The sequence below is a fragment of the Triticum aestivum genome, chromosome 2A (genome assembly GCF_018294505.1).
Source record: "Triticum aestivum cultivar Chinese Spring chromosome 2A, IWGSC CS RefSeq v2.1, whole genome shotgun sequence".
NCBI classification, from domain to species: domain Eukaryota; kingdom Viridiplantae; phylum Streptophyta; class Magnoliopsida; order Poales; family Poaceae; genus Triticum; species Triticum aestivum.
Window position 1 is genome coordinate 766,171,264 of NC_057797.1, and position 24,308 is coordinate 766,195,571.

At 43.4% G+C, this 24,308-nt stretch overlaps 1 pseudogene; it reads right to left on the reverse strand.

The window, feature by feature from the left end:
* Positions 1–218: 218 nt before the first annotated feature.
* LOC123038248 (probable LRR receptor-like serine/threonine-protein kinase At1g63430) lies at positions 219–23,960 on the reverse strand (annotated as a pseudogene).
* Positions 23,961–24,308: the final 348 nt, after the last annotated feature.

The following is a 24,308-nucleotide window of genomic DNA, read 5'->3' on the forward strand; positions in this document are numbered from 1 at the left end:
TTCCAAGAGACCACCGCAGAAGATCTAGGGAAAAAGCATCGATCTATCCTCAACTCTCTTAACTGAAAAACAACGGTTCACACAAGGTGCAACATCATTTCAGATAAGGAGCAGCATTGCATTTCTCAGCCCCCACACTGAAACTACAACTAAGGCACACAGAATTACATGGCGGCCGAACTGGCTCGCCCGCTTTAGCAAGCGTTGTATACATACGTGGAGCCAACAAGGCGGAGAAGATGATGGCACGCAACAAATCAGTGTTAGCGTTGACGAAAATCTACAGTGGGACGAGGCGAGGCGTGTGCTACAACGACAGGGCGAGCTCCTCCCACGCCAGGGAGGACTCCTTGAGGATGCCGGCCGCCGAGAGGTTGATGCCGGTCTCCAGCGCCCCCGCGATGATCTGCATCGACGGCCGCTTGGACGGGTCAGGGTCGACGCACTGGCTCACCACGCTGCAGATCACCGCCAGGTCCTCGGTCCGCACGTTCGTCAGCTCGGGGTCGACCAGCTTCCCGATCTCCTCCGGCTGCTGGAGGTACTTGATGGCCTGCAGAAATGTAGAGGATCAGAAATTCAGACTGAGCAGTTACTTGAACTTTCGCTGCAAATGACTTCTTCAGTTGGTGAAATGATAGATTTTTCCACCAACATTTCATTTTAATTTTACGCGATCTTTGAGTAAGACATGCACTGTTATTGCAATGAGGTTGAGAAACGGACTGGCTCACCCAGTCTACCAAGTAGCCTTTGTCCTTGCAGTAGGGAAGCCGCCCACTGATGATCTCGAGCAAGATCACTCCAAAGGCAAACGTGTTGCCTTGGATGTGTCCATGTACTTATCCTCCGAAGAGTCCCGGCTAGGGAAAGAGGCTTTGCTGTTGAAGTGGCCGAGCGCCTTCTCGTGTCTCGAAAACAGCATTTTCCAGCACTCAAAGTCGACCAGCTGTTGTTCATTTCACCAAGTTAGAGAGTATTCATCTGAAAGACAAGCTCCATTGAAATAGTACCAGTGTATACAGGTAAAAGCAAAGCATGCAGTACCTTGGGGGTAAAATCTTCTGTAACGTAAACTGAATTGGAGTTCAGCTCTGATATAGCGAAAGGAGGCTGCGACTCGGTGTGCAGATACCTTAAACCTTGGGCAATGCCGATGGCTATTTTCATCCGTCTGAGCCAAGAGAATTGGGCTGCTTCCCCATCTAAAGGAAGAAAACAAATGACATCAAATCTACGACACACAGAAAAATGCAAATATTTAGTCTGTCGTAACGAAATCGAAGAGATAGGCTTACAGTGTAGGTGCTCGTACAGGGTCCCATTTGATGCGTACTCAAAGACTAACATCCTCGAGAATGGCTCACTCTCTCTGCAATAGCCCAGAAACTTTGCTATGTTCTCATGATTCAACCGTGCCAGATCAATAACCTACAATGTACATCCCATTTTATTTATTTAGTTCAGTTAAAAAGTGTTTCTGAGTAGCAATTTTGGATAAATAAACTACCTTGTTTTGGTAAAAGAGTTCATGCTGACTAGTCCAATGACCTTCAAAGGCGCATAATGATATGACAGAAACCTCAGGTCCATCCTTCATTGTTCCTTTGTAGACTACTGTCTCCGGAGTTGAGCCAATAATGTTGCTAAAATCCTCACATGCTACTTCAAGTTCCTGGCGACTCAGCTTTGGCAAACTTTTCAGCATATCAGAATCTGAGAAAAGCATGAATGAATACATTAGCAACAATATATCTTAGAGAAAATAATCAATTTAGAAGATAATGTTAATTCCAACCAATGAGTACTGTTATCTCGTCGCTCCAACTTTTTGATCTACTCCACGATGATATTCTTATAGAAGGCTTTAGATTGCAGCTTCTGGAGGCAGTAATTGCACCAGTGATCAAGAAAACAAGCAGGAGAGCACCGGTTGCGATTTCCAAAACAATAAGCCAAGTCGGTTGCTGCACTTTATCATGCTTATGCTCAGAAGCAGGGCGCTTGAATCCCTTTAAATTAGCAGCTGTAGATGCACCTAAAACAAGAGTAGATTTCAGTCGATGGAAGTTGAAGATGACCTTAGGCCACTACTAAATGCTACTTATACAGTAAATAACTATAACCCATATTGGAGTTTCAACATAAGGTTTTGCCTAAGTATCAAAACTACCCTTGAAGAAATGAATATGCCATGTCGCATAAGTAGTGTAATTTATATTTGCAGATAAAAGGGGGAAAAGTGTTGCCTCATGAGAAGTGATGGTAAATCCTACAGAGAAATTTTATAAGGGCAAGATGTATAAAATCATAAAGCATGATGTTCCGTACTTCTCGGATTAAGTGAGTTGAATTCAAATGTCCATGTAATAATTCGAGAAATATTTCATCTTTGTAGTTAACACTACAATTATTGTGTTATCTTGTAGAGGCTAAGTCACATACTTGCACAAATTTGATGAGCACGTTGTCGTATAGAGTACTCATCCTGGAAGCAGTTCCCCTGAAAACTTGACCTGCAAACTTGCCACGTGAATGGAAGGACTTCTAACTGATACTAACTGTAGGAAGTGCATTTTGTAAATAGTACCTTGGAAGATACTTCAAACAAATTGGGATTTTTCCAACAAGGAAGTTGAAGGAGAAATCTGCAACATTTAATCGAGGAGACGGGCATAGTCCACTGTGAGCTGTGGACCTGACGAAGCAAACATACAGTATTCAGATATAGTAATAATTTACTGGAACATGGTCACATACTCACATATTGGTTTTGTTAAGTGTATTTAATGAACATGTTATCAACAGAAAATGGTAACAAAAGGGCATGACTAATTTAGCAAGTATTACCACTGATAATTGTCCTTTTGGTCCTATTCTAGCTAATCATTACTCTGAAGTTCAGTTCGGTCTATTCTTTTTGATGAATCATGAACCTTTTGATGTCACAAATTAAATTTCCATGGCCTTCTTACATCATATCCAATTTTCCATCAGTATTGAGTTTATATAATTCCAATTTGTTTAATATATATAGCACCATATACAGAAAAAAAAAGGAGTTAGGACAAGTCACCGACCCGGTATCTGCCATAGGAGAAAACCCAGTAGCATTGCCACCAGGAATTGACCCTTTCAGCCTGTTCCTGTCCAACCTAAGCTGAACAAGATTTGGTAGCTTGCCCAGCTGCGGTGGTATGTTCCCGGTTAGCCCATTGGAATGCAAGTTTCTACAAGAGACGAATGAAGCAGGCTTTTAGTTTGAGTAGCAAAGAAGCAGCCAAATTTTAGAACACTTCTTCTTCGATACAACCCCCAAGACACATCAACGATTCAGATCGTCTTATACCCCTTCATGTAAAAACTTAAAAAAGGGTAGGATGGTCATTCCCCATCAGCCTCCCCCCAGCCCCGCTCCCGCGACGTACCCGCACGCGAGGCGACGGTTTTCTTTTTACACTCGCGCGCAAAGACGGCGTATTTTTGTACAGTGGGGCGACGGCTTTTTTTTTACACTCGCGCAAGGACGGCGTATTTTTGTACAGTGGGGCAACGTACGTACGCGCCCGTCGGTGGTCAATCCGCGACGCGTCGCTCGCGGAAAACGCGTCGTGGCGCGTGGATAGCGGCCCCGCCGTCCCGTCCCGTCCGTCCCCTCGACTACCGCAACGCCGCCCTCGACTGCCGTCCCGCCGCCTGCCGCCCCATCGTATCCCGTGCGCATCAATGCCGTCGACCCACCCGCCCGTCGCCATTACTGCCCGTCTGCCCGCCGGCACCGCCGTCTGCCCTATAAAAACCACCCCCGTCCGCCCATCCCCGCTCGCACCATTCCTTCCCCCGACCCGTCGTCACATCCACCTCTGAAAAGCTCGCCGGCGAGATGTCGTTCCACCGCGGCAGCAGCTCCAGCACCGGCGGCGGCGACGGACCGAGCGCGTGGCCGTCGAGCCTGAGCACGCCGGAGACAGAGGAGCTGTACCGGTTAGGGCTCCTCGTGCCGCCGGGTTGCCGTCTGCCGCACGATTGGAAGCTCGACAAGGACGGCTACCCGAGGCGCGGGCCCGGCGCCACCACGGAGGAGAAGTGGACCGGCGGCCGCAACAACATCGTCGGCCGTCACGCGTTCTGGGACGGCAAAGACTACGCCGCCGTCATTCGCGCGTGCCGGCTCGCGGAGTCCGGCGGCACGGCATACCTCGTCCCGCGCCCCCGTCCAGAAGCACGCGGCCGTCGGGCCCCTCCAACACCTGCGCCGGCGACCGCCGATCCCCCCCGCCCCGCCGGAGCAGGTGGTTCTTCGGGAGGACGGCGATCCCGACGATACGCCGGGTTACCTCGTCGCCCTGCGGGCGTCGGTGGCTGCAGCGGCGGCTGCAGAGGCGGCGGCGGCTGCGAGGGAGGCCGCCGAGCAGGCGGCAGCGATCCAGGCGGCGGCTGCGATTCCACCGGTGGTCCCGCAGGCGGAGGCGGAGGCGGCAGAGTCATCGGACGAAGACGACATCGACTGGGAGCGGCTAGCCCAGGTCAGCGACGACGACAACGACGGTGACGGCGGTGACGGTGCGGTCATCGATCTGCTGGGTAGCGACGACGAGGAGGAGTAGTTGTTTTTTTTAAAAAAAAATGTTCTAAGTATGAACTATGAATCGTTTATGTTCGGATGAACTCGTTTCGTTTTCGTAGTGTTTAATGGACTATGTAAAATATATCTATGTTCAATCAAGTTTGTTCGAATGTTGTTTTAATTTGTCTTCAAAGTTTGTTGAAAAAATTAGCAAAATATTGAACGCTTATTTTGACAAAAATTTGAAAATTTTCCGACCCATTCATAAAAATGTTCACAATATATTTAAAAAATTTCCATCGAATATACATAGCACAAAATAAGGTATGCAATTATCGAAAAATTGTAGCAAAAAAAATCATGAAAACACATAAAATATAAAAGAAAACTGAATAAAAAGTCAAAAGTGTTTCTAAATGTTTATAAAGTGTTTTAGAAATGTTCAGATGTTGTTAAAATATGTGCATATAGTAAAGCCCGGTGGATGAAAAATGAAAATTAAGAAATAAAAAATTTAACAAATTAAAAAATAATCAAAAAGGTGATATATTTTAATTCATTAATTCACATTTTCTGAAATCTTTTTAAATTCATTAACATTTATGAATCCGAGAATTTTTAAATTCATTAACATTATCTGAAATAGTTTTAAATTCATTAACATTTATGAATTTTCTGGAAACGCGAGACGTGGCAGTATTTTAGGCGTTTTCGGCCCGGAAAATCGTAGAAAATCCATACGGACTCGAAACGCGATAAATTTTTGCGTGCGTGCCCTGCATGGACACTGTGCCCCGTGAAAAAAAATTGGGCAAGTTTGGCGGATGCGAAGCGGAGACGTGCGACCGAGGGTCCCCTCCGGCCATACCGAAACCACCCCCTTCCACAGCAAGTACCTGAGCGGTTTCACGGAATGCACCCAAATTTTGCCAGCGCGTGTGGGGCCTCACCCGGGCACCCCCACGGCCAAAATGAACGAAATCCGACAACGAACGCAAGTTGCGTCACGTCCGGGCAATATTTTAGGGGTTTTCGGCCTGGAAAATCGTAGAAAATCCATACGGACTCGAAACGCGAATTTTTTTTTGCGTGCGTGCCCTGCATGGACACTGTGGCCCGTGAAAAAAAATTGGGCAAGTTTGGCGGATGCGAAGCAGAGACGTGCGACCGAGGGTCCCCTCCGGCCATACCGAAACCACCCCTTCCACAGCAAGTACCTGAGCGGTTTCACGGAATGCACCCAACTTTTTCCAGCGCGTGTGGGGCCCCACCCGGGCACCCCACAGCCAAAATGAACGAAATCCGACAATGAACGCAAGTTGCGTCACGTCCCGACAGTATTTTAGGGGTTTTCGGCCCGGAAAATCATAGAAAATCCATACGGACTCGAAATGCGACTAATTTTTGCGTGCGTGTCCTGCATGGTCACTGTGGCCCGTGGAAAAAATTGGCCACAAAACATGTTTGTTTTTCGTGCAAAGTTTATAAAAAATACACTAAATGACAAAATTATACAAATAAATAAATACATATCGCCGTCGCCCACTTAATAATCGCCGCGGGCCCGACGCAGCACGAGTCGTCGCTATCCGAGGGAATATTCCCGACAAACGCGCACGTCGCCCAATCACGTCGTCCAATCACGTCGCGCATGCCCGATCTGATCCCATCGCCCGCCGCCACCCACACTGTCGTTCCCCGCCCGATAGCGTCGCGCCGCCGTCAGCCTGCACTAGTCGACGTCACCACCCGCCGTCAGTGCCGGTCGTCAACGCCCACCGTCAACGCCCGTCGTCACCCAGCAAACGTCACCACCCTCCATCCGCGCCGGTCGTCAACGGCCGACGTCACCACTCGCCGTCAGCGCCGGTTGTGAACACGCCGTCAGACGCCGCCGTCGGCCGCTGTGATAGCCGTCGCCCGCTGTAGTCGCCGTCGGGCAGGTATATATTTTAAAATTTTCAACATTATATAACACATTAGCTGCATGCAACGTCACATATATATTTTTATATGCAGTATGGACATAGATGGTGTGATTGCATGTTCTGTAGAAAAATTGTTACTCTTGTTAATAAGTTAACATCAAGTCAGCGATTTACGTTTTACGAAACGGAGATGGAGGGCATGTTACGAATACCTTCGGTCAAGATGCGTGATAATTTGCTTGCGCTTATGATTCAAGGTTACAATCCTAGTAGTAAAAAGTTCATGGTGCAAGAGGCAGCCGGAAAAAAGGGTTGATTTCACTGAGGCCTGATGATGTGTTTGCTATATTTAGTTTGAAGAATGAAGGAGTTGATGTTTCTAGTTTTTTGAGTATGGACCAAGGCAAAGCAATAAAAAAAATTCCAGCTAGTTTTGTTAACAAGAAGAATGGTAAAATGTTGATTGATGATCTTATTGAGAAGATTGTGAGAAATAAAAACGCGGACGATGAATTTGTTCGGATGGCGTTTCTCGTCCTGTTAGGGACTATAATTGCACCAGTGTCTGATGAGTACATTCCGAAGAATTATTATGCACTAGTGCAAGATGCCAGGCAGATAAAAAAGTTCAACTGGAACGCATTCACTTTGCGGTTTTGTTTGTCGGAGATTGGTACGGTCTTGCAGCCCGGTCGTGTTAGGGAATGGCCACATGGCAACCTAGCACTTCTGTAGGTATGATTTATTTTTTAAATTGAATAGTTGTATTATGTAATAATAGTGTAACACATGTTAAATGGTTGTTTGTTTGTTTTGCAGTATCTATATTGGGAGAAGGTGCAGCCAAGCACCGGTCCACAGTATGATCCTTTAGCGTTGTTGAGCCCCTTGATGAGGAATCGGACAGAAGCGACAGCGGAGAAAAGAGACAAGTACGACCTTCAAAATGGTCGTGGTGTTGGAATGGTAATACGTTAAATATTTATTTTTCCATTTAAAGTCTGCAATTAATTAGTAATTAAATATGATTGTATGATTCTTTATGTTGTAGATCGATGACACCATTACTGAAGAGTACCGCTTAAACAAAATTAGAATGGAACAGGCTGAAAAGAACAAGAAATCCAGTACGAGAAAGTCTAACATTACTGGAAGGAGGACAGGTGTGAGTACATCTGAGGCTTCAGCTACCCAGAACCCTATTATGGATCGGATTTTGACTGAGCTGAAGCACATTCGTAAGGATATGCTTCGTATGCCGGAGCTATGCGCACAGGTATAAGTTTTCTGATTTTGCCGTTCATAATGGTTTTCGATGTGTCACATAACTAATTACAACTAATTTTTAATCACAGAGGGTCATAGAGAAATTGAACAAAAGCGCTGTATTTTACAAAGCCGGTGATAGTGAAAAAGAAGAAGAGAATGAGTATGGTGAAAATAGTGAAAGTAGAAACTATGGTGGAAAACCTCATAAGGAATTTGTATATAATCCTGACGTGGACAATTTCAAAACACCGGGAAAAAAGAATGTGCAAAAGGATGATGAAGATGATATTAATGATTCTGAAGAGAAGACACCTTATTATTGCACACCTGAATATTTCGGTAGTTTCAAGGGTCATGAAGAAGATCCTATCGAAGTTCCTGAGGTATCTGATGAGAAATCCGTTACATCTTTAGGAACAGATGAAATCGCATCACATGGATCGGTAGATTGTATTGGACAAGATGAGGTGGAGGAGAAGGGTGTAGGGAAACGGAAGCGGAGACGATCAAACCTTGTAAAGTCTCCTTATATTCCAGTTATACCTACAAAGCGTGCAAAGCGTTCAGCAAAAGCAAGTGAGTTTTATCATATTATTTTCGAGCTGAAATTACTACTTATCATTGAATTATTAACATATTACCGTCATGTATTGCAGAACTATTCGAGAAAGAAGTCTTTGAAGAAGAATACGATGTGATTAAAGCTAGTGTTAAGTTTGTTCGTGCTTATCGGCGGTCAGCAAAACATAGAAAGAAGGAAATATTCAATGATGGCATGCACGAAGGTCTGAGTGCAGAGAGGGCTTGTAAGATTCTTGACCATCAATGGCTAACCGGTGATGTAAGTTATTGTTCTGTTTTCTATTAGCATTCAATGCAAATTGGAATTGTTATACATCATTTAAATTATTTTCAGGTTATCAATGCTTATTCGTCGTATCTGTTGGGAGTTGTTGGTGAAGATCGTCATATAATGTCGCCGTGGCTGGTCAATTGGTTACTTGAATTTAGACCGGACACCCAGGGAGGAAAAAATGACAACGAAGTTGTGGTGAAGAAGAATGGACCCTTGAATAGATGCACCGATGAGTATTTTTAAAAAGATAAGGTAAGTTCAACTGCCTTAAAGTATGCATATATGGGATATAAATAATAAAATAGTATGTGTTGATTGCATCATATTTTCGTTGTGATGCAGCTTTATATTCCTCCTAATAAGGGAAATACCCACTGGGTTTCGGTTGTCATGCATCGCCCGAAGGAAGAGTTCCAGGTTCTTGATTCTTTGATGGGACCCGAACTTGACAATGAAATTACAGAAAAAGTTGAAAAGCTAGTATGTCATAAATTTACATGAGCATATTGAAATTATCATTTAGTAACTGAACTATGTTAAATTCTTTTCTGAAGGAAATATGCCCTAGAGGCAATAATAAAGTTATTATTTATTTCCTTATATCATGATAAATGTTTATTATTCATGCTAGAATTGTATTAACGGGAAACATAATACATGTGTGAATACATAGACCAACAGAGTGTCACTAGTATGCCTCTACTTGACTAGCTCGTTAATCAAAGATGGTTATGTTTCCTAACCATGAACAAAGAGTTGTTATTTGATTAACGAGGTCACATCATTAGTAGAATGATCTGATTGACATGACCCATTCCATTAGCTTAGCACCCGATCGTTTAGTATGTTGCTATTGCTTTCTTCATGACTTATACATGTTCCTATAACTATGAGATTATGCAACTCCCGTTTACCGGAGGAACACTTTGGGTACTACCAAACGTCACAACGTAACTGGGTGATTATAAAGGAGTACTACAGGTGTCTCCAATGGTAGATGTTGGGTTGGCGTATTTCGAGATTAGGGTTTGTCACTCCGATTGTCGGAGAGGTATCTCTGGGCCCTCTCGGTGATGCACATCACATAAGCCTTGCAAGCACTGCAACTAATATGTTAGTTGTGAGATGATGTATTACGGAACGAGTAAAGAGACTTGCCGGTAACGAGATTGAACTAAGTATTGGATACCGACGATCGAATCTCGGGCAAGTAACATACCGATGACAAAGGGAACAACGTATGTTGTTATGCGGTCTGACCGATAAAGATCTTCGTAGAATATGTAGGAGCCAATATGGGCATCCAGGTCCTGCTATTGGTTATTGACCGGAGACGTGTCTCGGTCATGTCTACATTGTTCTCGAACCGTAGGCTCCTCACACTTAACGTTACGATGACAGTTATTATGAGTTTATGCATTTTGATGTACCGAAGGTTGTTTGGAGTCCCGGATGAGATCACGGACATGACGAGGAGTCTCGAAATGGTCGAGACATAAAGATTGATATATTGGAAGCCTATGTTTGGACATCGGAAGTGTTCCGGATGAAATCGGGATTTTACCGGATTACCGGGAGGGTTACCGGAACCCCCCGGGAGCCAAATGGGCCAACATGGGCCTTAGTGGAAAGGTGAGAGGGCAGCCCACATAGGGCTGCGCCTCCCCCCCTCTCCCTAGTCCTATTAGGACTAGGAGAGGGGCCGGCCACCTCTCTTTCTCTCCCCTTTAAAGGATTCCTAGTTGGACTAGGATTGGAGGGGGGAGTCCTACTCCCGGTAGGAGTAGGACTCCTCCTGCGCCTCCCTCTCTCTGGCCGGCCAGCCCCCCTACCTCCAACCTTTATATACGGGGGCAGGGGACACCCCAAGACACACAAGTTGATCCTTGAGATCGTTCCTTAGCCATGTGCGGTGCCCCCTGCCACCAAATTCCACCTCGATCGTACCGTTGTAGTGCTTAGGCGAAGCCCTGCGTCGGTAGTACATCAAGATTGTCATCACGCCGTCGTGCTGACGGAACTCTTCCTTGACGCTTTGCTGGATCGGAGCCCGAGGAACGTCATCGAGCTGTACGTGTGCTAAGAACTCGGAGGTGCCGGAGTAACGGTGCTTGGATCGGTCGGATCGGGAAGAAGACGTACGACTACTTCCTCTACGTTGTGTGATCGCTTCCGCAGTCGGTCTGCGTTGGTACGTAGACAACACTCTCCCCTCTCGTTGCTGTGCATCACCATGATCTTGCGTGTGTGTAGGAAATTTTTTGAAATTACTGCGTTCCCCAACAGTGGCATCAGAGCCTAGGTTTTATGGTTTGATGTTATATGCACGAGTAGAACACAAGTGAGTTGTGGGCAATACAAGTCATACTGCCTACCAGCATGTCATACTTTGGTTCGGCGGTATTGTTGGGTGAGACGATCCGGACCAACCTTACGCGTACTCTTACGCGAGACCGGTTCCCTCGACGTGCTTTGCACACAGATGGCTTGCGGAAGACTGCCTCTCCAACTTTAGTTGAACCAAGTGTGACTACGCCCGGTCCTTGAGAAGGTTAAAACGGAGTCTATTTGACGAACTATCGTTGTGGTTTTGATGCGTAGGTGAGATGAGTTCTTACTTAAGTCCGTAGCAGCCACGTAAAACTTGCAACAACAAAGTAGAGGACGTCTAACTTGTTTTTGCAGGGCATGTTGTGATGTGATATGGTCAAGGCATGATACTGATTTTATTGTATGAGATGATCATGTTTTGTAACCGAGTTATCGGCAACTGGCAGGAGCCATATGGTTGTCGCTTTATTGTATGCAATGCAATCGCGATGTAATGCTTTACTTTATTACTAAGCGGTAGTGATAGTCGTGGAAGCATAAGATTGGCGAGACGACAACGATGCTACGATGGAGATCAAGGTGTCGCGCCGGTGACGATGGTGATCATGACGGTGCTTCGGAGATGGAGATCACAAGCACAAGATGATGATGGCCATATCATATCACTTATATTGATTGCATGTGATGTTTATCCTTTTATGCATCTTATCTTGCTTTGATTGACGGTAGCATTATAAGATGATCTCTCACTAAATTATCAAGAAGTGTTCTCCCTGAGTATGCACCGTTGCCAAAGTTCGTCGTGCCCAGACACCACGTGATGATCGGGTGTGATAAGCTCTACGTCCAAATACAACGGGTGCAAAACAGTTGCACACGCAGAATACTCAGGTTATACTTGACGAGCCAAGCATATACAGATATGGCCTCGGAACACGGAGACCGAAAGGTCGAGCGTGAATCATATAGTAGATATGATCAACATAACAATGTTCACCATTGAAAACTACTCCATCTCACGTGATGATCGGTTATGGTTTAGTTGATTTGGATCACGTGATCACTTAGAGGATTAGAGGGATGTCTATCTAAGTGGGAGTTCTTAAGTAATATGATTAAATTGAACTTAAATTTATCATGAACTTAGTCCTGGTAGTATTTTGCAAATTATGTTGTAGATCAATAGCTCGCGTTGTTGCTTCCCTGTGTTTATTTTGATATGTTCCTAGAGAAAATTGTATTGAAAGATGTTAGTAGCAATGATGCGGATTGGATCCGTGATCTGAGGATTATCCTCATTGCTGCACAGAAGAATTATATCCTTGATGCACCGCTAGGTGACAGACCTATTGCAGGAGCAGATGCAGACGTTATGAACGTTTGGCTAAGCTCAATATGATGACTACTTGATAGTTTAGTGCACCATACTTAACAGCTTAGAATCGGGACTTCAAAGACGTTTTGAACGTCATGGACCATATGAGATGTTCCAGGAGTTGAAGTTAATATTTCAAGCAAATACCCGAGTTGAGAGATATGAAGTCTCCAACAAGTTCTATAGCTAAAAGATGGAGGAGAATCGCTCAACTAGTGAGCATGTGCTCAGATTGTCTGGGTACTACAATCGCTTGAATCAAGTGGGAGTTAATCTTCCAGATAAGATAGTGATTGACAGAATTCTCTAGTCACCATCACTAAGTTAGTAGAACTTCGTGATGAACTATAATATGCAAGGGATAATGGAAACAACTCCCAAGCTCTCGTGATGCTGAAATCAACGAAGGTAGAAATCAAGAAAAACATCAAGTGTTGATGGTTGACAAGACCACTAGTTTCAAGAAAAGGGCAGAGGGCAGAAGGGGAACTTCAAGAAGAACGGCAAGCAAGTTGCTGCTCAAGTGAAGAAGCCCAAGTCTGATCCTAAGCCTGAGACTAAGTGTTTCTACTGCAAAGGGACTGGTCACTGGAAGCGGAACTACCCCAAGTGATTGGCGGATAAGAAGGATGGCAAAGCGAACATAAGTATATTTGATATACATGTTATTGATGTGTACTTTACTAGTGTTTATAGCAACCCCTTAGTATTTGATGCTAGTTCAGTTGCTAAGAGTAGTAACTCGAAACGGGAGTTGCAGAATAAACAGAGACTAGTTAAGGGTGAAGTGACGATGTGTGTTGGAAGTGGTTCCAAGATTGATATGATCATCATCGCACACTCACTATAATTTCGGGATTAGTGTTAAACCTAAATAAGTGTTATTTGGTGTTTGCGTTGAACATGAATATGATTTGATCATGTTTATTATAATACGGTTATTCATTTAAGTAAGAGAATAAATTGTTGTTCTGTTTACATGAATAAAACCTAATATGGTTACACACCCAATGAAAATAGTTCATTGGATCTCGATCTTAATAATACACATATTCATAATATTGAAACCAAAAGATGCAAAGTTAATAATGATAGTGCAACTTACTTGTGGCACTGCTGTTTAGATCATATCGGTGTAAAGCGCATGAAGAAACTCCATACTGATGGGCTTTTGGAACCACTTGATTATGAATCACTTGGTACTTGCGAACCGTGCCTCATAGGCAAGATGACCAAAACACCGTTCTCCGGTACTATGGAGAGAGCAACAGATTTATTGGAAATCATACATACCGATGTATGTGGTCCGATGAATATTGAGGCTCGTGGCGGATATCGTTATTTTCTCACCTTCACAGATGATTTAAGCAGATATGGGTATATCTACTTGATGAAACATAAGTCTGAAACATTTGAAAAGTTCAAAGAATTTCAGAGTGAAGTGAAAAACATCGTGACAAGAAAATAAAGTTTCTACGATCTGATCGCGGAGACAAATATTTGAGTTACGAGTTTGGTCTTCAGTTAAAACAATGTGAAATAGTTTCACTACTCACGCCACCTGGAACACCACATCATAATGGTGTGTCCGAACGTCATAACCGTACTTTATTGGATATAGTGCAATCTATGATGTCTCTTACCGATTTACCACTATTGTTTTTGGGTCATGCATTAGAGACAGCTGCATTCACGTTAAAAAGGGGCACCATCTATATCCGTCGAGACGACGCCTTATGAACTATGGTTTGGCGAGAAACCAAAGTTGTCGTTTCTTAAAGTTTGGGGTTGCGATGCTTATATGAAAAGGTTTCATCCTGACAAGCTCAAAACTCAAATCGGAGAAGTGCATCTTCATAGGATATCCAAAGGAAACTATTGGATACACCTTCTATCACAGATCCGAAGGCAAGACTTTTTGTTGCTAAATTCGGAAACTTTCTGGAGAAGGAGTTTCTCTCGAAAGAAGTGAGTAGGAGGAAAGTAGAACTTGACGAGGTAACTGTACCTGCTCCCTTATTGGAAAGTAGTACATCACAGAAAAATGTTTCTGTGACACCTACACCAGTTAGTGAGGAAGCTAATGATGATGATCATGAAACTTCAGAACAAGACACTACTGAACCTCGTAGATCAACCAGAGTAAGATCCGCGCCAGAGTGGTACGGTAATCCTGTTCTGGAAGTCATGCTACTAGATCATGATGATCCTACGAACTATGAAGAAGCGATGGTGAGCCCAGATTCCGCAAAGTGGCTTGAAGCCATGAAATCTGAGATATGATCCATGTATGAGAACAAAGTATGGACTTTGGTTGACTTGCCCGATGATCGGCAAGCCATAGAAAATAAATGGATCTTCAAGAGAAAGACGGACGCTGATAGTAGTGTTACTATCTACAAAGCTAGAATTGTCACAAAATGTTTTCGACAAGTTCAAGGTGTTGACTACGATGAGATTTTCTCACTCGTATCTATGCTTAAAGTCTGTCCGAATCATGTTAGCAATTGCCGCATTTTATGAAATCTGGCAAATGGATAAACAAAACTGCATTCCTTAATGGATTTGCTAAAGAAGAGTTGTATACGATGCAACTAGAAGGTTTTGTGAATCCGAAAAGTGCTAACAAAATGTGCAAGCTCCAGCGATCCATCTGTGGACTGGTGCAAGCATCTCGGAGTTGGAATATACGCTTTGATAAGTTGATCAAAGCATATAGTTTTATACAGACTTGCGGTGAAGCCTGTATTTACGAGAAAGTGAGTGGGAGCACTACAGGATTTCTGATAAGTATATGTGAATGACATATTGTTGATCGGAAATAATGTAGAATTATTTTGTAAAGCATAAAAGGAGTGTTTGAAAGGAGTTTTTCAAAGAAAGACTTTGGTAAAGCTGCTTACATATTGAGCTTCAAGATTTATAGAGATAGATCAAGACGCTTGATAAGTTTTTCAATAAGTACATACCTTGACAAGATTTTGAAGTAGTTCAAAATGGAACAGTCAAAGAAAAAGTTTCTTGCCTGTGTTACAAGGTGTGAAGTTGAGTAAAGACTCAAAGCCCGACCACGGCAGAAGATAGAAAGAGAATGAAAGTCATTCCCTATGCCTCATTCATAGGTTCTATAAAGTATGCCATGCTGTGTACCAGATCTATTATATACCCTGCACTGGTTTAGCAAGGGAGTACAATAGTGATCTAGGAGTAGATCACTGGACAGCGGTCAGAATTATCCCTAGTAAAAATAAGGATATGTTTCTCGATTATGGACGTGACAAAAAGGTTCGTCGTAAAGGGTTACGTCGATGCAAGTTTTTGACACTGATCCAGATGAATCTAAAGTCTCAATCTGAATACATATTGAAAGTGGGAGCAATTAGCTAGAGTAGCTCCGTGTAGAGCATTGTGGACATAGAACTTGCAAAATACTTACGGATCTGAATGTGACAGACCCGTTGACTAAAATTATCTCACAAGCAAAACATGATCACACCTTAGTACTCTTTGGGTGTTAATCACATAGATATGTGAACTAGATTACTGACTCTAGTAAACCCTTTGAGTGTTGGTCACATGACGATGTGAACTATGGATGTTAATCACATGGTGATGTGAACTATTGCTGTTAAATCACATGGCGATGTGAACTAGATTATTGACTCTAGTGCAAGTGGGAGACTGAAGGAAATATGCCCTAGAGGCAATAATAAAGTTATTATTTATTTCCTTATATCATGATAAATGTTTATTATTCATGCTAGAATTGTATTAACCGGAAACATAATACATGTGTGAATACATAGACCAACAGAGTGTCACTAGTATGCCTCTACTTGACTAGCTCGTTAATCAAAGATGGTTATGTTTCCTAACCATGAACAAAGAGTTGTTATTTGATTAACGAGGTCACATCATTAGTAGAATGATCTGATTGACATGACCCATTCCATTAGCTTAGCACCCGATCGTTTAGTATGTTGCTATTGCTTTCTTCATGACTTATACATGTTCCTATAACTATGAGATTATGCAACTCCCGTTTACCGGAGGAACACTTTGGGTACTACCAAACGTCACAACGTAACTGGGTGATTATAAAGGAGTACTACAGGTGTCTCCAATGGTAGATGTTGGGTTGGCGTATTTCGAGATTAGGGTTTGTCACTCCGATTGTCGGAGAGGTATCTCTGGGCCCTCTCGGTGATGCACATCACATAAGCCTTGCAAGCACTGCAACTAATATGTTAGTTGTGAGATGATGTATTACGGAACGAGTAAAGAGACTTGCCGGTAACGAGATTGAACTAAGTATTGGATACCGACGATCGAATCTCGGGCAAGTAACATACCGATGACAAAGGGAACAACGTATGTTGTTATGCGGTCTGACCGATAAAGATCTTCGTAGAATATGTAGGAGCCAATATGGGCATCCAGGTCCCGCTATTGGTTATTGACCGGAGACGTGTCTCGGTCATGTCTACATTGTTCTCGAACCGTAGGGTCCGCACACTTAACGTTACGATGACAGTTATTATGAGTTTATGCATTTTGATGTACCGAAGGTTGTTCGGAGTCCCGGATGAGATCACGGACATGACGAGGAGTCTCGAAATGGTCGAGACGTAAAGATTGATATATTGGAAGCCTATGTTTGGACATCGGAAGTGTTCCGGATGAAATCGGGATTTTACCGGATTACCGGGAGGGTTACCGGAACCCCCCGGGAGCCAAATGGGCCAACATGGGCCTTAGTGGAAAGGTGAGAGGGCAGCCCACATAGGGCTGCGCCTCCCCCCTCTCCCTAGTCCTATTAGGACTAGGAGAGGGGCCGGCCACCTCTCTTTCTCTCCCCTTTAAAGGATTCCTAGTTGGACTAGGATTGGAGGGGGGAGTCCTACTCCCGGTAGGAGTAGGACTCCTCCTGCGCCTCCCTCTCTCTGGCCGGCCAGCCCCCCTCCCTCCAACCTTTATATATGGGGGCAGGGGACACCCCAAGACACACAAGTTGATCCTTGAGATCGTTCCTTAGCCGTGTGCGGTGCCCCCTGCCACCAAATTCCACCTCGATCGTACCGTTGTAGAGCTTAGGCGAAGCCCTGCGTCGGTAGTACATCAAGATCGTCATCACGCCGTCGTGCTGACGGAACTCTTCCTCGACGCTTTGCTGGATCGGAGCCCGAGGAACGTCATCGAGCTGTACGTGTGCTAAGAACTCGGAGGTGCCGGAGTAACGGTGCTTGGATCGGTCGGATCGGGAAGAAAACGTACGACTACTTCCTCTACGTTGTGTGATCGCTTCCGCAGTCGGTCTGCGTTGGTACGTAGACAACACTCTCCCCTCTCGTTGCTGTGCATCACCATGATCTTGCGTGTGCGTAGGAATTTTTTTGAAATTACTGCGTTCCCCAACATTTTCGTGCTATCATGTATATGAACAGAAAAATCAACTTGGATATGACATACGTGATACAAATGCGAGCGGTGCTGTGAATTTTCCAGATGTGTCTACCTGGCCTATCAAAACGTATAAAATCCCACAACAAGAAGACGGGTGAGTAAATACTTTCATATTATTTTAATATCTTACCTCAAATGCGAACTTATGAACCGTTGTTTGTATGGACCAACAATTCATGTGGAATATTTGTTCTTCGATGCTTTTAATATTGGAACGGTGAAAAATGGACAAGCCATTTTTCTCAGGTCTGGTTTTATTTCAAATGCTTATATTCAATTAAATTCATTATGTAATACTATTTGAATTGTACTAATATGAAGTTCTAACAGGGGTCAATTGATAAATTGAGGGACTTAATGATTGCGCAGCTTATTTTTTCGGAGAGAAATACGCTCAACGATGTGAAGGACAAAGTTACCCGGCTTGCAAAGAAGAAATAAATGTGGAAAAAAAATTTGTATAAGAAAATTTTGTAGGCTCAAATAATGTTTACATTTATTTCGACTTTCATGTCTTGTGATTGAGAACTATTGCGCCGGCCAGTCTGGCGTCAGACAAGACCGACATCACTGTCCAACAGGGCAGGGTCGAACGACGGGTAGCATACCTAATAAAGACGCTCGACTGCAAGTGCGCCGTCGGGTATATAAGCTGGTCGTCGCGCGCTCCGTCGGGCGAGGTGGGACTAAAACTTAGCTATCGCAGCCGCCATGCCTGCAGCGATGCGCGTGACCGCGTGGGTGTTTCCGCCCGCGGCGCGACGACGGCCCAAGTAGCAGGCGGCGCGACGACGGCCCAAGTTCCACGTGGCGCGACGACGGCCCAAGTTCCACGCGACGCGACGACAGCCCAAGTTCCACGCGGGGCGACTTGGAATGTTTAGTCCCACCTCGGCCGACGGAGCGCGCGACGACCGGCTTATATACCTGGCAGCACATAGGCTATCGAACTCCTTTGATTGCCTTATACTGCTGCCGCCGTCCGACTCTGCCCCGGCCTGTGGGACAGTGCCGCCGGCGCACTTGTCGGGTGTTTTTTTTAATAAAATAACGGCGTTCTAAGCGACGGCAGTACTATGCAAAAATGAGCATGTCAAAATAAACAACAGCTACATGCACAAAATTAACAGTAAAAATTAACACATCAAAATAAACAAAGTAAAACTCCTTCTTGCATTACATAGTCCGTCATCAAACCAAATAGTCTGACATCAACGAAGTAAAATAAGTTCATATAACATATTATAACAATTATTGAAGATCAAATGTATAGAACTTTAAAAAAACTGTCTTCAATAAAAGGGTGGAACAATCTTCCATAGCCATCCATAATAAAACTGTCTTCAATCAAAGGGTGAACCAATCTTCCATACTCCACAAGTTAAGCAAAGTTCCTACATAACAATAAGATATGTGTTAATTCACAATGAACAAATAAATTCGGTTTGAACAATAATATATACAATAACATAAGAAAATCATACTTAGGATTTTGAGGGCACGTGGACCTATAATGACCCGTAACACCGCACAGTCCACATTGACGTTTGCTTTTCTCATCAAAAGCTTTTGGTCGCCCATTTTTAGTGACATCAGGACCATCCTTACCGCGGCCTTGAACATTCTGTTTTGGTGCGCCTTTGGTGTTAACTTTTGCGGGATCACGAACAAGACCATGGTCTTGATTAGGCTCGAATGCATCGTCGTTCACAAACTGTACCTCCGCACCAGGCTCATCCTCCTCAGTGTAATCATTATCTATTATGTCCCTCAGAGCCGCCTTCAACTTGTCGAATAAAAATGGTTTATGACATGCTTTATGAGTTGCTTCAGCAGATAAGATAGACAACTCGCTGTACCTAGCTCTGTCCCCTGCACCTGCCCATCCCCATGCAAACAGATCGCTAGTGCGCTTCACGGGAAGTCCACCCCTTGCAACTTGGCTCAACCTCCGCAGTACTAAACACTTAGGTATCTCACGTAAGCGTAGCTGAATCAGAACGTGAAGAATATGTTTGCAAGGAAGTCCTTTGCGATACATGCTTCTGCAACTGCACTTGACAGTTTTTTCTAAGTTACCTGGGGTGTAGTCCACAGTGAATCTGATATCTCTATTTTCCTTCCATGTCAGTATGAATCTATGAGTGTCTGCTCCTCTCAGTCTCTCAAGAACCTCTAGCTCTCGTGCCTTCTTCATATCTTCCTACAAGATATAAAAGTTTGCCGCAGTGAACTCACGGGCAGCTGATTTCTCAATATCTTTACACTCATCCAATACTGGTACTGGAACTGTCTGTGAGTTTGTGTAATCGTCATGCGCCTCATTCTCACGGAGACGAACTATGCAGTTCTCATAGTGCACAATCATATCAACAATAGTCATACCGGAGTCTAGATGCAAGTGAAGGCATGAATTCAGACTCTCACGTCGCTGGTTACTTCGCATACCTAAGAAAAACCCACCTGACAGATATGATGCAGCCCAAAGCCTTTTCTTCTTGTACATCCTACGTAACCATGTCTTTGTTTTCTCCGACTGCCATTTGGCGGTAAACGCTGTCCATCTCTCCTCAAATACCTTTTTTGAAGTGGCATAATAAAGTAGAGACCTGAACTCCTTTAGAGACTTATGATGAAGGTGTTTCTGCATGTTCTTCTCAATATGCCACGAGCAAAGACGATGCCAAACCTCCGAAAGTACCTTTCTTATGGCCTTAATCATAGCTGCATCTCCATCAGTAATTAATGACCTGGGCCTCTTCTGACAGTGAGCCCTCAAAAACGTCTAAAGCAGCCAGACATATGTATCTTCCGTCTCGTCAGACACAAGAGCACAACCGAATACCGTGGTGCAACGGTGGTTGTTCAGACCGACAAAAGGTATAAATGGCATGCCATACCTATTCATCATGTATGTGTTGTCGAAGACTGTCACATCACCGTAGTCAACATAGTCTCGACGTGATTGAGAATCACACCAGAATATGTTTTTCAGCCTTCCTTCATCATCGACGGTGTGCTCAAAGAAGAAATCTGGATCTCTCTCTTTTCTGGTCATCATGATCCAATGGCAGTGTCTGCATCACCTTGTGCAAGCAACTTCATTTTTTCTCTATAACACATGTTATAGAGCTTCTTCCTCCCAAAACCAGCCTTTGCATATGACCCGGAGCGCGCAACGAGTTTATCATAAATCATTTGTTTCCTGATTCCAGCACCTACCATGGTTAAGATCTCAGCCTTCTGATATTCTTTTATTTGATTGTGAGACCGAAGAAACGTGACTTCATCCGGTCTAGCTAGAACGTGACTGTGATCATCATTGAAACTGCTGACATACCAAACGTCACGCTCTTTATCAAGTTTCAAAGTTATATGCGCATCGCAAAAGCAACGAGTCTCCCCTCTTAGCCTGCGGGTCCTGCCTTCCATTGTACAACGTTTTGCCTGTTGTTTCCCAGCTATCGCACACACATACTTTCTCAAGCGCTTAGTTGCCTCAGGACCTTTCGAATATTTCAGTGAGTCCTTTCTTACGCTGAAACCACGTTCGTACGCATACTGATTATAGAAATTGTAAGTATCTCCTAGTGACTTGAACGTCTTCCTCATGACCTTCCAATGCATGTCCAATGATTCTTGCTGATATTCATCAAATCCGATGTTAAAATTAAACAGATCATCACCAACATGCTCATCATTCCCGCTTGTACCATCTACATCTCCCTGTAAATTAATGCATTAAACCATTTATGTCAGTCAGTTATAATTTTAAAATGTACTATAGTGATGTAAGTTTCAAAACTTACTTTGCTGGAGCTGTCATCATGAGATGCATCAACGTGCGATTTGTCACTTTCATCGTCCACAATATTCCTCACAAAGTCTCCGTCCTCGTCCATCTGCGCGCATTGCAAAAAAAAAACATGTAAGCACTCATATGGTTATTATGTCATTTCTTCTCTGATTTTATTAATAACATATCCGGAGTGCACTTTCAGCAAATGAATCATCTATATCCATATCATCATCGTCGTCGCCATGTCGCTGCATCATGCACAACAATATTAAATTTTCCGTGCGGTTTATCATATTTACCCCCTCATATTTATTGTTTTATCAACATTGATCACACTTACATTGCCACTATAAGATTCATCCAAACTCATGTAGTTCTCCTCATGAGGTTCATCCATATTTCGTGACGAGGTTTCGTTGTCCTCGCCGTAATCATCGCCATCATAATCTCCCTCCTCCTCTAACTATATATAGTTAAAAAAAATTGTACGATGAATCAAACGCCGTGTAACATCATTCTTAAAACAACTATCTTATCAAGCACAACAATGTCTCAAACCAACCTCTTGCACGGCGGCGAGGATTTCAGCCGGATCCATTTCTTCCAATGACAAACGTGATGACGGCGTGACGTTGCTGGCCGGCGGAGGCAGGTTTGTATCGAAGCACTCCTAATTTTAGAATTCCAAATGTACAGACAGAGCAATCGGTATCTTACATTACGCTCACGCTGTTCAGTCCACTCAGCTCAGGAGGTATAGGGCCAGCGAGCCGGTTAGCGCCCAAATCCAGGACCCTGAGGTTCCGCAGCGATCCTAGCTGCTTCGGGATCGTGCCGAAAAGCAGGTTGTGATCCAAATACCTGCCCAAAACACAGATATTCAGGGAAACCAGGCCCTTGAGAGAACAGTTGAGGACACAATGCAGACTGAAGCAGCACATACAGCTCTTGCAAGAAGATGAGCTGCCCGAGCTCCGGCGCGATGAACCCCTTGAGCGACGCGTTCGACAGCCTCCTGCAAGACGCAAAGTCAAATTCATCGTCCAGTCGGTCTGATCATACATCGTCCAGTCGGACTGCCCTGACCTTGAAAAAATGACATTAACTAAACTTAAGTATGATATATAGACAATCAAGCGCTAAATTATCATGAAAATCCATGAGCAAGAAAATCCATGTTTGGAGTTGAATCTCGGAAGCGAATTTCTACCATCCGGATTCGAAGTAGAGCCGGCCATCTGAAGAAGAAGTGCACTGCGTTACCTGTGGCTCGCATCCATTGAAAACCCCTCGCCAGCTCATGTTCACATATCCAAAACTTGGTTGAGGGCATCCACTTTAAACTGAATCTTGTGGCCGGCTTTTATGGCGTAGAGACATAGAAATCTTTCTCAATCCTGTTGCTGACAAACAAACACATCGAATACAAAAACTTTAGGCAAGAATGTAAAATAAGGATATACAGACTTACATGATGAAAACATTGGAAGCTGCATTGAAAGAGAGAGATTTGAGATATTACTGAAATCTGATACCTGTGAGATTGGTGACTAAAGAACACACACTAAATCCTAATGAGAAAAAAAGGACATGATAATAAAAGTAAGGTTCGGAACATTCACACTAACTAGCAAAAAAAATGACGATTTCTACTCAATGGATCAAGAAAATGGCTTAATAAACCTGACCAATCTTGATTCTTCTTCCTTGTCCAATCACCTATATGCACAGGCCACTCCTTTACGAATCGGCATCCGAAGACATGGGCAAGAAAGAAAAATGTAAGGAATGTAAAAGGAAGGAAAACATAGAAGGACCTTGACTTACAGGAATAATTATATATATGTGAAAGCAAGATAGGGACAAAGAATTATGAATGAGGAATGACATGGCTCATATATATAATGAAATAACTAAATGAATTGAATGAGAAAAAAAATACAGTAACTGAATGAGGAGAATGAGAGATGTAACAAAACAAAATGTAATGAGGAAAAAAGAAAAAGATCAAAAGGACTAAACTAAAAAGTGATGCATACATAAGGACTGAATAACCGATTACAAAAATGAAAATGAAGACCGAGGAATGAATACAAGAGAAGATACTTAAATCAATGAACAAAATAATAACATTCAAGACAAACTGCTGCCTCAATAGAATTTTCTTTTTCATGAGTCATGATCGCAATCAGCAATTCAGGCATTTAGTTTCATCGCCAATGGAGAGAGAAAAGTCCCAAAATAGTTGGGTTTCACCTGAACTTTGTCATTCCCAGTGCTGAACTGGCCTGCTGATTTTCGAAGTTGCAACTCCCCCATCTATCAACAGGCAATCTTGATGCAAATGATTCAAGAATGTCATGGGCATCCATGGCAACCAGAAAGAAAACTAGAAAAATATATTATTTAATGTTATTTCACTGGATTATAATGTTAAACACAAGCCCAAATAAGAGGAAAACACAACAAGGACCACATTATTTCATCAACTGTATTTTTATGATATATGTAAATTCTTACAAACAAAAATTATATACATGGAAAGAATCAACAATATAGAGTGATCAACAAGAGTAAATCGAACAAAACATAGTCTATAATATTCTGGCACTTCATTTTCTAACAAAGGTTACTCGAACACAAGCCCATAAGTTGAAATTATGCACTAGTCAGGAAAAAAAATGTATTGCAATTTGGACATTTGAAATAACATAAATACA